Below are 6,000 nucleotides of genomic sequence, written 5' to 3'. Positions count from 1 at the left end.
ATATTTGAGACCAACCCAAACCCAAACCCATAGTTCCATTAAAATTGATTGGGGATGTTGAGTCAGGTCAGGTATACCTGACCCAGTTACACCCCAAACAATAAGTGATATTAATACTACTTTGATTGTGGATCCATCTAGTTTATTTGTATATCAATTTAGTTTGACCATAGATCTACCCAATTTATCTAGATCCATTTGAGTACAGATGATCCAATCCATTTGAGCATTAGAAGATATTAAGCAGATTGGTCAGGGGCCTAGCTTCTTAGGGCGCATGCAAAAAGCCCTAACTTTTCATAAAAAATCACAACTTTTGATGTGTTTCTGCAAGGCCCACAATAGCAATGAAAGCACAAGGATCCCTTTTCTCGAGGAAAAGGGAACCCAAAATTATTGCTAGACGCCCTTGTTCACGGTAATGGTTTTTTTTTTTTTTGGGGGGGGGGCAGTCTGCAGTCAGACTCATCTTCCACAGAAGAGAGCTCCATGGTAAAATCTATTGTGGAGCGCTCTTTCATGACACAAACTCCCCCTTAATGTCAAAGAGTGAGGAGTAACTTCAATCACATTAGCAAATTTGGCACGATTACAAGTATAAAGAGTCTTAGCTATTATAAGTTCAACAAATAACCATATTGTTCTTACAAAATGACATATTTTCTAAAATGTCCCACATTTTGCATTATCCACTATGTCCACAATTGCAGGTGCTCACTTTTTTAGGACATTTTTATCATTTTTATGCATGAATCTCCTTAGGTTTGCATGCTACCATACGGATGTCCTCTCTCTCTCTCTCTCAACTCTCTTGTCTATCATCTCTCTTGTGAGAAACACAAAAGAGAGAGATTAGAGATCAAAGACGAGTGAGAGAGACAAAGAGGATGTTTACAAATCATGCATGGTAGCTCTTTTAGTTATATTTGAGGACCTCCTTGATGAATAGTTACTTAAAGAAGATTCACATGGTAGCTCATGAATATCATACTATATATGTGAGTGTTAGCACACATTTGCAGACCTCCTTGACAATCTGATCTATTTAAAGGAGATTCACATGGTAGCTCATGAATGTCGTACTATATATGTGTGTGAATGTTATCACACATTTATTGACTTTCTTGATGATTTGATCTATATAAAATAGATTTGCATGGTAACTTGTGAATGTCGTACTATATGTATGTGTGAATGTCACCACACATTTGTGGACTGCATTGACGATCTGATCTACTTAACAGATATTCGCATGGTATCTTTTGAATGTCATATATATATATATATATATATATATATACCACACATTTGCAGGCCTTCTAGACAATCTGATCTACATAAATGAAAGACACACAAAAGAGAGAGAGAGAGAGAGAGGACATTCATAAATCATGCATGGTGGCTCGTTTAGTTAAATTTGGGGACCTCCTTGACGATTAGTTAAAGGGTATTCACATGCTAGTTCGTGAATATCATACTATATATATGCAAGTGTCATCACACATTTGCAGACCTTCTTAACGATTTGATCTACTTAAAGGAGATTTTCATGGCAGCTCATGAATGTTGTATTATATATGTGAATGTCACCACACATTTGCATACCTCATTGACGATCTGATCTACTTAAAGAATATTCATATGGTAACTCACAAATGTCATGCTATATATATGTGAATGTCATCACACATTTGCAGACCTCCTTCATGATTTGATCTACTTAAAGGAGATTTTTATGGTAGCTCACGAATGACGTACCATATATGCAAATATCACCACACATTTGCAAACCTTATTGACAAACTAATCTACTTAATGAAGATTTGCATGGTAGCTCACAAATGTCATACTATATATATGTGAATGTCACCGCACAATTACAAACCTCCTTAATGATCTGATTTACTTAAAGGAGATTCACATGGTAGCTCACGAATGTCATACTATATATATGTGAATGTCGCCACACATTTGCGGACCTTATTGAGGATCTGATCTACTTAAAGGAGATTTGACATTTGCATATATATAGTACAACATTTACGAGCTACCATGTGAATCTCTTTTAAGTAGATCAGATCATCAAGGAGGTCTGCAAATGTGTGGCGACATTCGTGAGATGCCATGCAAATCTTCTTTAAGTAGATCAGATCGTCAAAGAAGTCCACAAATGTGTGACGACATTCGCATATATATAATACGACATTCACGAGCTACCATGTGAATCTTCTTTAAATAGAACAAATCGTCAAGAAGATCTGCAAATGTGTGGTGACATTCACATATATATAGTACGACATCCATGATCTACCATGAAAATTTTCTTTAAGTATTTGATCGTTAAGGAGGTCCACAAATGTAACTAATCGACTACCATGCATTATTTATAAACGTCCTCTCTAGTCTCTCTCTTTTGTCTCTTGTCTCTTCTCTCTCTCCCACTTTCGTCTCTCCTCTTTCTCTCCCTCTCTCTCATCGAGAGAGAGAGAGAGAGAGAGAGAGAGAGAGAGAGAGAGAGAGAGAGAGAGAGAGAGAGAGAGAGAGAGAGAGAGAGAGAGGACATTCACATGAAACCTCAAAAGATTTGTGCACGTGAAAGGTAAAAATGTCCTAAAAAAGTGGTCCACCTGACATGTAGGGATAATACAAATTGTAGAACATTTCAAAAAATGTGTCATTTTGCAAGGACAATATGATAATTTTTTGTTATAAGTTTTAGTTGTTTTCATAATCCAAACTTATTAAGTTTCTATAATTTGCTTAATATATAACATATACTGTAGATGTTTTTAATGTTTAAATTTGTTTTTAGAGAAATCAAAATCAATTGCTTATAATGCACTAAGAACTTGATGAAATAATCAAGGTTTCTAGTTAAATTAGTTTAACCTAAAGCATAGTTTTTTAGCAACTGAGCAATGACAAACATATATACAAGTTTGATTAAGCAAAAAATACATGCAACTATGTTTTCTAGAAGTTAGAATAACTTGAGACTCTATATTTCTCTTTATATATATATATATATATATATATATATGAGTAATGTTACAGTGCTCCAAAAGCAGCTACTCCCACATACTAGAAATCATAGTTGTAGGTTATATCTTCTAAATCAGACCTTTGGATGTACTCAACATAATTTATTTGATAGGAATCAGGCTTGGGATCATGTTTTTGGACATAAAACAAGATTTTTTAAGTCATAAAATTTTGATACATTGTGAGCCATTGATTTTTAAAGGTCTTAAAAAACCTATGTGTATGTTATAATCACATGATTCATAACTTGTTTTCTACTAAATAATGCTTATGGATCATATCTATAGGGTTTGATCATTAAAAAAAGTTAAAGGATTTTGAAAATCGCTTCTATTAGGTGGGAATAGGTGCTCTGGGAGCACCCTAAGAATACTATATATATATATATATATATATATATATAGAGAGAGAGAGAGAGAGAGAGAGAGAGAGAGAGAAGAACGTGATCGCTGCTAACCACTTTTCTAGCTAACTGGGCTTTCAAAGTGTTTTTCTTATGTATTACTTAAATTTGACCCTACAAATGTATTCCACATGATTTTATAGGAATTGACCCTTGAATCGTCTGATTGATATACAAGAAGGATTTTATAAGGTTTAAAAAATTGATGGTCCAAGATTTTTCTAAATATTCAAGGCGTAATAAATTATGTTTTCATCAAAAAACATGAATCAAGTGTCATTTCCTAGTAAATCAATCGTGTTAAACACATTTGTACAATCAAATTTAAGTAATACATGGAAAAAACTTCTAAAGCCCGAAGTGGCTAGCAGTTACCTCCTTCTCTCTCTCTCTCTATATATATATATATATATGGGATGATCTAACATTAAACTAATTATGTTTAAAATTAGATGAATTCAACCTTATGAATGTAAGGTTACTTTTTGAGCTAAAAAAGGTAACCTCCTTGATAATCTGATCTACTTAAAGGAGATTTGCATAGTAGCTGACGAATGTCATACTATATATATATATATATATATATATATATATATATATATATATATATATATATATATATATATATATATATATATATATATATATATATGTGTGTGTGTGTGTGTGTGTGTGTGTGTGTGAATGTCACCACACATTTGCGGACCTTCTTGAGGATCTGATCTACATAAAGGAGATTCGCCATTCGCATATATATAGTACGATATTTATGTGCTAACATGTGAATCTCCTTTAAGTAGATCAGTCCATTAAGGAGGTCTACAAATGTGTGACGACATTCATGAGCTACCATGTGAATCTCTTTTAAGTAGATCAAGTCATCAAGGAGGTTCACAAATGTGTGACGACATTCGCATATATATAATACAACATTCACAAGCTACCATGTGAATCTCCTTTAAATAGATCAGATCGTCAAGGAAGCCAGCAAATGTGTGGTTCGGGTGCTACCATGCAAATTTTCTTTTAGTATTTGATCATCAAGGAGGTCCACAAATGTAATTAATCAACTACCATGCATAATTTGTCAATGTCTTCTCTAGTCTCTCTCTTTTGCCTCTCGTCTTTTTTTCTCTCTCTCTCTTTCGTGAGAGAGAGAGACGAGAGGACATTCACATGGAACCTTAGAAGATTTGCGCATGCGAAAGGTAAAAATGTCCTAAAAAGGTGGTCCACCTGCGATTGTGGACATATAGGGATAATGCAAATTGCTAAACATTTTGAAAAATATGTCATTTTGCAAGGAAAATATAATCATTTTATGTTATAAGTTTTAGTTGCTTGTTTAATCCAAATTTATAAAGTTTCTATAATTTGCTTAGTAGATAACACAAATTTTAGATATTTTTACATTTAAATTTCTTTTTAGAGAAATCAAAATCAATTTCTCATATTGCACTAAGAACTTGATGAAATAATCAAGGTTTCTAGTTAAATCAATTTGATCTAAAACATAACCTTTTAGTAACTGAGCAACGACAAACATATATAAAAGTTTGATTAAGCAAAAAATACATGTTTTCCAGAAGTGAGAACAACTTGGGATTCTCTGCATCTCTCTTTATATATATATATATATATATATATATATATATAAAAGCACCTACTCCCACATACTAGAAATCATAGTTGTAAGTTGTATCTTCTCAATCAGACCTTTGGATGTACTGAACATAGTTTATTGGATAGGAATCAGCCTTGGGATCATGGTTTTGCACATAAAATAAGATTTTTTAAGTCATAAATATTTGATACATTGTGAGCCATTGATTTTTAAAGGTCTTAAAAAACCTAAGTGTATGCTATAATCCCATGATCCAAAACTTGTTTTCTACTAAATAATGCTTATAGATCATATCTATATGGTTTGATTAACAAAAAAAGTTAAAGGATTTTGAAAATCTAAAGCTTTTATTAGGTGAGAATAGGTGCGATGGGAGCACCCTATATATATATATATATATATATATATATATATATATATATATATATATATATATATATAGAGAGAGAGAGAGAGAGAGAGAGAGAGAGAGAGAGAGAGAGAGAGAGAGAGAGGTGGTAGTTGCTAACCACTTTTCTAGCTAATCGAGCTTTTAAAGTATTTTTTCCATGTATTACTTAAACTTGACTGTACAGATGTGTTTTACATGCTTGATTTTATAGGAATGAACTCTTGAACCATCTAATTTCGATATACAGAAAAGATTTTATAGTTTAAAAAAATTGATGGTCCAGATTTTTCTAAATATTCAAGGCTTAATAACTCATGTTTTTTATTGAAAAAACATGAATCAAGTGTTATTTCCTAGTAAATCAATGTGTTAAACATATATGTACGGTCAAATTTAAGTAATACATGAGAAAAACCCTTCTAAAGCCCAGTTAGGCAGTTAGCTAGAAAAGTGGTTAGCAGCTTCCACTCTCTCTCTCTCTCTCTTTATATATATATATATATATATATATATATATATATATATATATATATATATATA

The sequence above is a fragment of the Nuphar pumila genome, chromosome 13 (genome assembly GCF_984573655.1).
Source record: "Nuphar pumila chromosome 13, dmNupPumi1.hap1.1, whole genome shotgun sequence".
Classification (NCBI taxonomy): Eukaryota; Viridiplantae; Streptophyta; class Magnoliopsida; order Nymphaeales; family Nymphaeaceae; genus Nuphar; species Nuphar pumila.
The sequence above is the reverse complement of the archived record's forward strand: the minus strand, read 5'-3'. Positions refer to the sequence as shown.